This window comes from Cupressus sempervirens, chromosome 5, assembly GCF_028749045.1.
Source record: "Cupressus sempervirens isolate cs-2001-9-10 chromosome 5, ASM2874904v1, whole genome shotgun sequence".
Classification (NCBI taxonomy): Eukaryota; Viridiplantae; Streptophyta; class Pinopsida; order Cupressales; family Cupressaceae; genus Cupressus; species Cupressus sempervirens.
Genome location: NC_143122.1, coordinates 501,885,897 through 501,898,667, shown reverse-complemented (window position 1 = coordinate 501,898,667; position 12,771 = coordinate 501,885,897). Strand labels below are relative to the sequence as shown.

Sequence of the window (12,771 nt, the reverse complement as noted above, 5' to 3'; positions counted from 1 at the left end):
GTAGCCATTAAGCATCCATATGTCTTTGTTTCCTCTCCCTCCCATCCAAAATAAGATTCAACCACTCTAAATCAAGAATGTGAGTGTAACAATGTTCCATATGAATGGACAATAGGTAGAGCTGAAAAATGAAACACATTTACATTAATGACTTGTATAAAAAATGAAAACATGTTGCATTTTTCAGCTCCACCTAATGTCCTGTACATATCAATTGAGATCACATATTGAACTAAGGCATCCTTCTACATTGCTTGAAACCAAGACAGATGAAACAAATTAATCCAAAATATAGATTTATGGAACAAATGATATGTCATAATAACCCAAATTGTAAAACCATTGGCCTAAGTTGCATATATAAGCCATCATGGTCAAATTGGTCAAGGGGGTAAGGGTAGAATTTGGCGTTCTTAGGTGTTGGAAACATTTTCAAGTCATATTGCACCTATTGTATGAGGTTTGAAATGCCTCACACAAGAGGACCCTCCATAAATCATATATTTCATTCCTAATTTTTTGTATTTAAGTCACTAAGGAATTCTATTCTAGAGGAAATTACCCTTATCATCAACATTTAGGGCATATTTATATGTTTTGACTGATATAACAATGCATTGAAGGGATCATTGAGTAATGGAAAGAAGAGAAGAGAGCAAGACAAGAAGAGGAAAAAATTGTGTGAGGAAAGGAGATAGAGCTATGGTACTGAGAAAGAGATAAATAATGAGGCTTGATGTCATGGAGAGGAAGATGAGGCTGAAGTAGCAAAAGGATTAAAAACTTGAACATGAGTTGGTTCAGGATGTTTAAGTAGTGATGGATGGTGAAGAAGATGAAGAACCTAGTGCTGAAGAGGTTCAAGGTGTTGAAGCATATGTGGAAGAAAAAGGTGCTAGTGAGGACATCAAGGAAGCAAGTCCTACGAGGCTTGAGTATGATGAGTTAGTGGTGTTTGGGATAATGATGAGTCCTTTGAGTGATTGAAGGGTATGGAGGCTAATGATGTAACCTTGATGGTGAATGAAGACTTACAATGTCGAAAAGAATAGCATGAGGTAAGTGACAATTGGTAGAAGAAATTATCTTAGTGAAAAGGATGTAGTAATGGTGTTGGTGATGGGTCATGAGAAGATCATGGAGGTTATTTATGCTCCAAGAATGGAGACTGGATATTTTTTTGTTACCAAGATAGAAGAGTGTCTTTGGGTGGCATACTTCATGAGTTTACAGATGTATGCAGTTGGGATGATGAAAATGAAGATATCTAACCAAATAAAGAGTAGTGAGCAGGATGGAGTGTTCACAATGCCAAGGAAGAATCTTAAAAATTTCTACATTAGTATGGAATAAATGACATTCAATTAGACATGTCTACATTAGCATGGAAGAAATGACAGTCAATTAGACATGTCTACATCAGGACGAAAGAAATAATAGTCTCCTATTATTCCATGAAGTTTAATGAGATGAACCCTCACATTGGATGGAAATGGATTTTAAGTTGTTTTGAGTCCTTGTGTAGAAAAAAATTCATCATATTGTCTTGAACATGATAGTCATATTCATAGTAATATATTGAATCATTAAAGGTCATATTTGTATGCTTGGGAACAAAACACTGTGATTGACCTTGAAGTGTATTGAGGTTATTTATTTGGTTTCAAGTGTGCATTGGGAAAATTTAGATCCTTTCATGTGTCATTTTTATGCCATATTCATAGTATGACATTCAAATTATATTGTGATGGAAATGGTGAAGCTTCCATTTAGAGTTTATTCATAAAGCCTTTGTAATCAAAAAATGAGTTTGATCCATTTGATCCTATTTACAAGGTGTTATGTTGATTTAGTGAAGGTTTATTCAAGTGTCAAGTGGGTAAGTCATTTGGGAAGAATTGATGGGACCATTTATCATTGTATAGTTTTGATAGGTTTACTTTGAGCTTCACTTGGTTTCGAGAATCCTTTCATATTCTCAACTTAACAAGGCCAACCACATGAAGGTGGAAGCTCATTAATACCTATAAACATTCATCAATAATTTGTGAAGATGTCAATCATTATAATCACATAAAAATGTTCAATAGCATGACATAAAATTCATTAATAAGCAACATTCATAAAAATTCATCAACACATTCATCATCAAACAAGGTTTATAACATTCATTTCTTCTTTTGTTTTTTCTTTTGTTGAAGATAAATGATAATAGGAACATCGTGACTATCTTCAGCATTTTCCTATGGCTCTTGTGGCTTTGATCTTATGACATGAGGCTTCCTCTTCATTTTTTGAGGACAAGGTTGATGTTCCCCTACAATAAGAAATAAATGGGTTTAATTCTATATAAATTTTTTAATGTTGTAAGTATTTCATTAATCTAAAGAACATAATAGGGATTTTTCTTTACTTGATAGTGCCACATCATCTACTATCACATTTTGTTTAGCCTCAACAAATCAGCATGCTCAACTAACATCACGCTCTGCATACTCAAAAATTATCACATAAAGATCACCAATTACAATTTAAGATGTTAAATTTTATTAATAATTACATAAGTAATTTTCAATATAAATTGAATATGTACTTGTATCATTGTGATGCACATCAAGGCCTTCATCATATGCAGGATCTGTGCCTTTTTCATCACGAGTAAGATCTATGCTAGGAGTAGAAGGCTGCAATAAAATGTCATGCACACATTGTTATCATTGTTAGAAATTAAAAACAAATAGATTATTCCTCATGAAGTTCTCATTTTTTTAAATTATTCATTAGGCCTATTTACCTGTGTGTGAACTGGTGCACTAGGATCTTCTACATCTTTTTGGCCACTACAATCTGTGGGGTGACAACAAACCACTATGTTATAGCCTTGCTTGAAGCCAATTTGTTTGTCCTCTTCTGAGGGTGCTAGATTAAATTCGATGCCCTGCATTTTTTGCATAATATCATCAATATTTAATGTATTTCTTATTTAAAATTTTATATAAAAAAATTGATATGAAATTTCATTACAACTACTTACAAGGCGTGAGTGAGTTTTCATATATCCACTAGAGCCAAGATGGTGTTGACCAACCTTCTCTTTCCTAGTTTGTGTAGCCTTTGATGTGTCTTGCATCTTGTACATGTAAACTTTGAAATATGTTAGATTATATAAACATAAAGATCACTAATTTGTGCATAATTACATTAATACTACTGCATACCTATTTTCTTTGGGTGGTGGGTTAATTCCTTTATCTCTTCCTCTTATCTCTTCTTCATCTTCAATGATTTCATTCCAGTCCAACTCTAGAACCATAGGAGGACGCTTGTACTTTGGGTTGAGATTTAGAGCCCTTTTGTATTGGTCTCTCATAGTTTTTAGATGTTTACAAGCTTTTTTAAGAATTTGGTCTCTGTTCACAATATTTTTACCAAAGAGCTCCTCCATAGTTTTTATGAGCTGATCTTTTAATTCAAGGCCTTTCTCATTCCACCTTATAACAAAAAATAAAATTGTTAGATGAAAAAATTAGTTCAAGCTATGTGCCTTGAATATATTACAACGAATGGATGAACGGACAAATCTAGCAACCAATTATATCAAGCAATGTACCTTTTACATAATGTGGGTCCAAATATCTTCAATGTTAACTAATAAAAAGTTTCATAAAAAATATTGTTTCTTTCAAAATCATCATGGGATCATTAGTTGAAAATGAGTTATGAATAAGTAAACAACAATTACACTCTAAATAATTACAATTATAAAGTACCTAGAAGCTTAGGAAATTTTAAGGGGATTATATCATTCTCAGCCATCAACAATGATGCCTCCAATGATCCAATAGAAGTAACATGGGCTGATCCAGCAAAGGCTAGTAAATTATCACTAGTATTGGTATATGCTCTATCATCATGAGAAGGTGTATCTTTACCTGCACAAAGTCAATCAATGTCATACTATACTCAAATGAATAGGAAAGTACAAATCATATCATATTTAACACACAACAAAATGTATCAAAACAAGGATTTACCTATTCTAGTTGCAACAAGTGTGGATGTATGCATGCTCCTTGTTGTCATCCTATAGTTGGCAATCTTGGAGTACTGGTCAGCTTCGTGGAAGGAGGCATATGCACACTACAACACCTAAAATTATATATATATATATATATATATACACACACACACACAATGTATTGTTTTTTTTTAATATAGATTGCAAAAACATGATGACTGTAATATAAAAATATCAATAATAATCATGAAGAAAATAATGTACCTTCTAATGATTGAAAATTGAAATCACATATATGTAGGAGCTACACTGGTAACCTCTTCAAGTGGAACAACTCGGTAAGGTCTAAAAAATTGTTGTAAAAAAACATACATATTGTGGTTCATGATCCATATATTACTATAAAACATAAAGCTTTATTGAACTATTATCCTAGCAAAAGATTCATTGTTTCTTACTTCCAAATAGTGTGCTCTGTGACATAATTAATTTCTTGTGGCCTCTTTCTCTTCTATTGAATTTGAATCCATTACAAGCCCAAGAATTTGTAGATTGATGCTCTTGAGGCTCTTTTTTACACATGCTTATTAGGTCTCTAGTATATGCAATGTCATAAAAATTGCATAATACTATGGCTGCCATATCAACAAATATTTTCTCTTGTGTATATGTTCTTTCCCCTTTCCCTAAGCATCAAATTGTGACAAAAACATCAGTAAAACAATCAAAATAGGTTCAAAACCTTAACAAAAATAACATAATAATATAAAATTTTATAAAATTATAATTGCAAAGTTATTTATACAAAAGGTTTACCTATGCTAGAGAAGGGGTGGGAGAAAAATCCCTACCTTTGTCATCTGATGGATTGGCCATGTTGCCCTATGACAAATAATATATATATATATATATATAAATATCAACATAATGAAAGGAATAGTCGACTTAGAAAAAACTTATTAATAAAATGGTATATTGTATATTGGAGTTCTAATTGGAAGTAATTAGTTTAAATATTACATATATAGTACTTACAAGTTCCATGATAGTAACTTTCTTTGTATCTATCTGATTCAAATTGTAATCTCTTAGAAGCTCTTGCCCTGAACTTATTGATTTTATTGCACATACAAAAACATGGTTTCCCTCACGAGCCTAAAAAATGGAATTGGGTCGCTTATTAGTTGAGTTAGGACACATACTATTTATAAAACCTACAATGTTCCCTGTTTCTTTTGGCCTTCCATAAATTTACACAACAAGTCTTTTACTTTGATCATTTTCTTTCCATTGTAGATAATTTTCTGACAGTGCATACCTACGCATACTTTTTTTATATTGAACTATCTACATCCAATTATGTAATTGTAACAAGGTCCTACATACTCCATCAATTCAACAACTTTTTTATAATTGAAATTTATGCCATCCATGGAAAATATGCCCAAAACATGTAGTGATGATTGAGCTACGCGATATATCCTCTCGTTAACACAAAAATCAGTGTTAATTGGAGGTAATTCCTTGGGCACCCATTCTTTGTCAAGATTTGTGTACCTCAAGGGAACCTTCATGTTGCCCTTTGTCTCATCATCATAAGAACATGACCCCCCTTGAGAAAGGAAAAATTGCATGTGTTTATTGAATTTTCTTCTAATCTTTTGACCTCTAGTTTGTCTCTCTTCTATAGACCTACTACATGTCTCACTATCCTCTTTTATTCTCGCATTTTCCTCACTCGAGGAAGACAAATATGATAGATTCCTATTTGGTGGTACCTATAGCCCATCAAATGAGAGATATAATTTAAGGAGCAAAATATTTTGTTATATAATGAGGCTAATATTGATGAAGTTTGCCTAAAGTTAATGTTGAAGGTAATGAGAAAGAAAGCATGTAATAAACTTTTATCTCCTGATCCATGTCACTGTATACGATCCTCATCAAAGGGGTATAGTATCATGCACATATAAGTCATTTATCTTAAGTTAGTTACAAATTACATGATACTTATGGTACAAATTACATAGAACATAGCATGAACAATATACATACATCATAATCATTGTATACTTTTTAATTCGTTACCTCTATAAAAAAAATATTATAAGTAATCAACGCCAAGAATTGAGCATCATAACAAATATTTTAACCTAATCAACACCTAATACATTTTATTGATCATGTCATTGATCATCTTCTTCATCCATATCATCATCATGAACATCATCATTATCACCATCATCATCCAAATTGTCAAAATGACCATCATCATCATCATCATTGTCACTATGACCATCATCATCATTGTCATCATCATCACCATCATCATCACCACCTATCATCATCATCATCGCCACCATCATCATCATTTTCATCATCACCATCATTAATGTCATCACCATCATCATGAACATCTTCACCATCATCATCATCTATTTTTTCTTCCACTTCTTCAGTATCTTCTTCTTCAATCATATTATACTTTACCAGTCTTCCTCTTGGATCATGTCTAACCACAAATGAGCAACCCCTTATGTGGGATGCCAAAGTAAAACACTTGCTCACATTGTCTTGGAAGAACATAGGGCTCATTTCCAACTAGCTGAAATGACCTTGTATTAATCATTGTAAATCCATTATCATGTTCAATAACAGTTCTATCAGAATCATTTTGATTCAATCGTAGTCTGTACCATTTGACAATGAATAGAACTAGTTTGAAGGAATTAAAGTTGCACTCAATTATATCATCCAAAAATTCATAGTATCTATTTTCATATTGTTGAGGATACATGTCATTTCTAGATGAGATATTTGTGACCTCAAAGATTGCGATTATCCCAGAATCACAAGTTCTCTTAGTGTCATCCACCTTTTTTATGCAAAATTTACGACCATTGTAGTACATAGTTTTTTTGTGCTTGACCTATTATTTTTCAAACATGTCAAAATTATGTATCCATCTGTGAGTCAATATTAAACAAATGGATCATGATAGATTAACTTATACATACCTTTCCATCTCTCAAACCATTTTATAGATCAATTACCATTGGCATAGCATTGGGATCTCCATTACAATGAGCTTCTTCAACCAATAAAGCAACACCTTCCCATGTTAATGAGCAACTATTTTGTTGAGATCATTTAATCCATACCATCATCCAATCAAGATTTTTTGCAATACACATATGAAGTACATCCACTCATGAGAAACTATATAAAATAAATAGATCAGTTAGAAACAAATTATATTGATGATAGACAAAAATTAATTAACTAGAATAACTTCTTATACTTACCTCTCACCTTCCTCAATCTACCTTTCCCCATCAAGTACTCCCCTTCAAATCTATTAATGGAGTTGGGATCCCAAATGCAATCTACATGGATCTTGATGCAAACTTAGGAAGATATTCACTAATGTACACCATGGTCTAGTAGATCATATATTCCTCTACCATGGAACCCTTAGGATGTGCTCTCTGTAGAACCAAACACTTCAAAAATTTCAAGTTCCTCTCAACCGTCCACATTGACCTAGTTGGTACAAGTTTACACAATTCAATCTCCTCAACTAGATGAATGAGGTAGCATTCTTGTGCATTGAAAAAATTTGAAGGTAGACACTTTTGTATCTCGCAAAAAAGTTGAGAAATTTTTCTCTTCTAATGCTTTGTCTTTTTTATCAATTTCTTTAGATGACAACCACGTAGAAGATATTCATTGAGACAAATAACACTTCTAACCTCATGTATTTCCCAAGATCATATATAACATGTTTGACACTCATGTTGTCAAAGTTGTGTGGGAGAGATAGAGGTAGAACATGATGCAATAACAATAAAATGATCTTTTCAATATATTATAAAATAAAATAATCAAAAGTACATGATGTTTTAAAAATTTATTGTAAATAAAGAAAAACATGACTTACCTTGACAAAAGTATGCCAATCATAAATTTTCAACCCTGACCCAAGATCACCTTTCTTTGATATGAGATTGCTTATGTTTGTAGCAAATCCTGTGGGAGATTTGGTTTTTTTATGGCTTCAAATATGGCTTCAGTTTTCTATTGCATTAATAACCAAGGAATGACACTCATATTAATTTGATTTTCATTGCTATTTGATTCAAGGAAAAACTTCAATGCATGATTGGATTCATCAATGTCATTACAAATTTTGATCAATTTTTCTTTGTCACATCTTCCATCCAATATTTTTCATAGTGTCTCTATTATATTCTTTCCAATATGCATAGAATCAAACAAATGCATGATTAGGAAGTACTCGTAGTATGACAACCTACTGAATTGTCTAGGACAGCTTGTAAGTTATTTTGAAAGTTGCTCATCAATTCCTTGATGACCTTTATGAACATCAATTACATCATTACTAAACAAAAGCTAGTATTTAAATTTTAATTTCATACAAAAACTTGCATGAGGTGGAATGACATTACCTCAACGATTCATTTTATTGTATTCCAACTTCCACATGTGAGGTGTCACACTTTGTGATTTTGATGTTATCTCTTCTTTCCCATTGAAAACATGTTTTTCGGTAATTCAATTTTTGTAATTTTGGTGGAGAAAGTGTCTATGCTCATCGAACACATGCTTTCCTAAACTTTTTGAATGGTGAGATTTCATTTTTGGACCACAAATTGGACATGCAAATTTCTCCTTTGTTTGAAGACCTACAAGATCGTGTATATTGGATGACATGTGTACTAGAATATTCACATTTACAATTATCACACACAACTTAAACATACAATGAAAATGTGTTAGCACTATTACATATCAAAAATATGTGTTAACAGTTTCTTCAAATGAGTGAATAGATTATATACGTAACACGAAGATGCATATAGAGTGAGTTGGGAGAGAGGTAAGTCAACCTTTCTATCTTAAGAGCGGGTAGGCCCTACAAGGCCCTCAAACCCTACTATTATAAGGCCCTATCACCGTATTTTGATAGGGAAAAATATAGTACTTAGTGGAGCCCCGTGGGGATTGACTTGTCTAACCCATGACCCAGCAGAAGACTATGTGTACAGAGGTTCGATTCTTGTCCCTTATCGATTTGATCAGTGAGTTAGGGGCAGCAGCTCCACTGGGGTGAACGGTTTCCCATCAAATTCTTGATATTGCATACCACAAAAATGTGTTAGTCTAAGGGCATCATGTATTGTCCATACAAGTATTACATGAAAATGAAATTTTCTTTCACCAATTGGTCTAGAAATGTCGTACATAGTGACCCCATTCCATAACTCCAACAACTCATCAATCAAGGGATCAATATATGTATCCATATCTTTCACTTGGTACTTACCTAGTTGAATGAACATAAACAAAACATAATTAATATGGCCATTTTGATACTGTGTTTACAAATTAATTTAGATGACTATTAAAAGGAAAAATACTTGGTACAATCATTGCCAACATTATGTTCTCCCTCTTTATGGACATCTAAGGAGGAATGTTATTGTTAATAATATAAATAGGCTAGATCGAGTAAACAAATCTCATCTCTCCAAATAGATTGACACTGTCTACTGCCAATGAAAGCTTCAAATTATGAGGTTCTTTTTTAAATACAGGCCAGCTATCTTCCATGTCCTTAAATGCAGAACCATCCATAGGCACTCACATAATGTCATCTTGACTTCTATTGTGTACTTGGTAATCCATAAATTGTGCCAAGCTAGTACACCTAAATAATTGTGGCAAACGTGGAATAATGGGAATGTACCGAAGAACCTTGTGAGGCACCTTTTTGGTTATTTGAACTTATCAATATCTACTAATGTGACAATTAGGGCATTTTGTTGCAAATTCATGTTATTTATGATATATAATATGACCAGTGGGATCTGCATGTATTGTTTGATATTTTATTATAATATCTTTCATAGTGGCTGATAATTCTCGATAAGAATGAGGTAGAATGTTTGATGGTGGTAACAAACACTCACCTATCAACCTATGGAAAAGAAATTTGTTAATATAAAGAACATTAATGGTATGCTAACATAGAAGATGATAGAAATGACACAATACCTTAGCATACGTAAGATTGCTACATTGGATATACCATTCATAACCTTTAAGTTTAACAACAATAATACAATGGAGAGAAGTGTTGTTTGGGAACCTTGTTATAGAGGCTCGTATGCCTTTTCAATTATAGGTATGTCAAGGTTCTCTTCATCATAATTATTAGATGTCTAGTTATCATCGTCTTCATCATCTTCATCAGTTGCACTAATAACATCTTCTTTAATCATGTTCTCTAGCACATTATCAGTTGGACCAATACCAACATCTTCAATTGTGTTCTCTTCCTCAGGATCATCTTCTTCCATGGAAACATTACCTTCTACCACACCTCTATGTTCCACTAGTTTGAAATCCATGTTCACCAAAGGACAAAAATCCTTTCCCCCCTTCAATGTGATCATGTTGCATACAATGTCTCTGAGCTGTTGTGATTAGAATTCTTCGATTCTTTAACCCCTTGCATTTTTTGCAAGGACAATAACATTTTCCATCACATTTTGTTTTGAACTGAGACCACAATCTAGCAATTGTCACCTTATTTTGTTATGGGTTCATATTGTTAGGCGTGGACTTTCTTCACAAACAAATATTTGGGCCATAAAGTTATATCAAATATAAACATATAAGCATTAGTGGTATCTAGTATATAATAAATCAAATGAATTATACAATATAAAAATATATATAATAATAAGAAAAGATGGTGCCAAAAAAGATACGATAATTCATACATTCTCATTATATCAATAAAATTACATGATCACTTTTGACCACTAGGAAAAACTAAAAGGAATTTGTGTTTATGGTGATTCATACATTCCCCATGTTGTTGAGTTGCCCAAGAGAGTTATAGAAATAATAGTAAGTTTTCATGAATGCAGTGAAAGATCTGTTTGAATTAGTTTGAAGTGTGTGTGTGTGTGTGTGTGTGTGTGTGTGTGTGTGTGTGTGTGAGAGAGAGAGAGAGAGAGAGAGAGAGAGAGAGAGAGAGAGAGAGAGAGAGAGGATTAATGTCTCCCCAGACAACTATTCTTGTATCCCAAAGCTTAAATTGCAAGCCCACAATTTTTCTTTATTTGCCTTTTTTGTTTTTTTAATTCTGGCAAGCATTATTCTTCAACATAATCCCTAATGTTTTTATTGTCTTTTTCATTGATTAAAGTAGCCCTAAAGTTTACCTAGATTTGTTTTGCCTTGGATTTTCTCTATTTTTAAATCAGTCTTATCTTGTTCCTTTTTAGATTTTCAATGCGTATTATATACAAGTCACAAGATGTGTAGGTAAAAGGAAGTAGAATTAGAACTCATGGCTACCAATGTGGATATTCATTTTAATCGTATGGGCACTACTACTTGCTCTTCAGTGACACTAAATTCTACCCATAGTTCTATTAGTGATGTGAGTTTTGTTAGTTTTAGTTGCCCTTCTGGGTGGTCTTTCAATGGAATAGGCTATAGTAGTGCTAGAAGAAACATATATAAGCTATGAAATCAATTCTATATTTGATTACAACTCTTGAATAGAATTAAATACCCTAGCAATAATATGGGTAGTGTCTCAAGAATACCAAATACTAGATTCTTTATCAACAAACATATGGGTAGTATTCCTAGCAATAATACCCTATGCATTGATTTGGAAAACAATGTACTCTTTGATACTTGATGGAAAGTTTCTTGGGTTTTTCTTACCATAAATAGGGAGTTCTATCCAAGTACACAAGGAGAAATTCCATGGTAATATCAATAGGAAATAAGTAGTTGACCATAATGCACATCACAACTAATGCCTTCCAAGTCATTGGAACAAAAGCTAGCTCAAATGTTGAAATCCTTGCAAAGAAAATGACTAGCACTATCAGAAATAAATACCACCATGTTTCTCTAAAGCTCTTAGTTTAGCATAGGCTAAGAGGAAAGGTGTTGATTGATGTGATTTGGCAACTACAAAACTATAAGGGACACCACTATGGTTTGAAGTAATTCATCTAGAATTTGATGCCATACCTTTTTTCTCACAAGCAGCCTGAGATGATACCAAGCCATTAATAGAAATACTTGACAGACCAGCAAAGGGGTCACACATTTATCTAGGAATATCTTACAAATTGTAAATACTGGATTCTTTATCAGCATAGATATGGGTAGTGTTCCTAGCATTAATACCCTGTGTATTGATTTTAAAAAATGCACTCTTCGTCATCTTCATCCACATTTGTTGATTTTGACCATGCATCTATAATATACATGGTTGGCTTTTAGTTGTAAACATATAGGTAGGGTCCTAATGGTTTTGCATTATTGGACCTATTGTTTGCAAATGCAACTGAAAATATCTTTAGTTATGTGGTGGCAAGTTTTCTGAGTTTATAAGTAGTCTAGCAATGACTGTAAAACTCTAGTTGGACTTGTCAAATCTTTTAGCAGTGAAAAATTGCACAATGAGAATGCTTCCCCACTATCAAGAAGAACTTATGTCGATTATATGCATTTATGCAAAAGTGCCCAAATCATACAGTTTCCATATTCTTGCATATGTATACTTATTGGACATGCCTACTTGTATTGCATCTTTACAAAAATTGTAAATTAATACAATAAATTCATATTTGCCCCAACTTCACCTGTGAAATGTTGACTGCATATGCAATTTAGAACATTGTTGTATAAATAAA

The 12,771-nt window shown here is 32.8% G+C and overlaps 1 pseudogene; it reads left to right on the top strand.

The window, feature by feature from the left end:
• The first annotated feature begins 819 nt into the window (after positions 1-819).
• Positions 820-12,771, top strand: part of LOC149556916 (uncharacterized) — a 46,550-nt pseudogene continuing 34,598 nt past the window's right edge.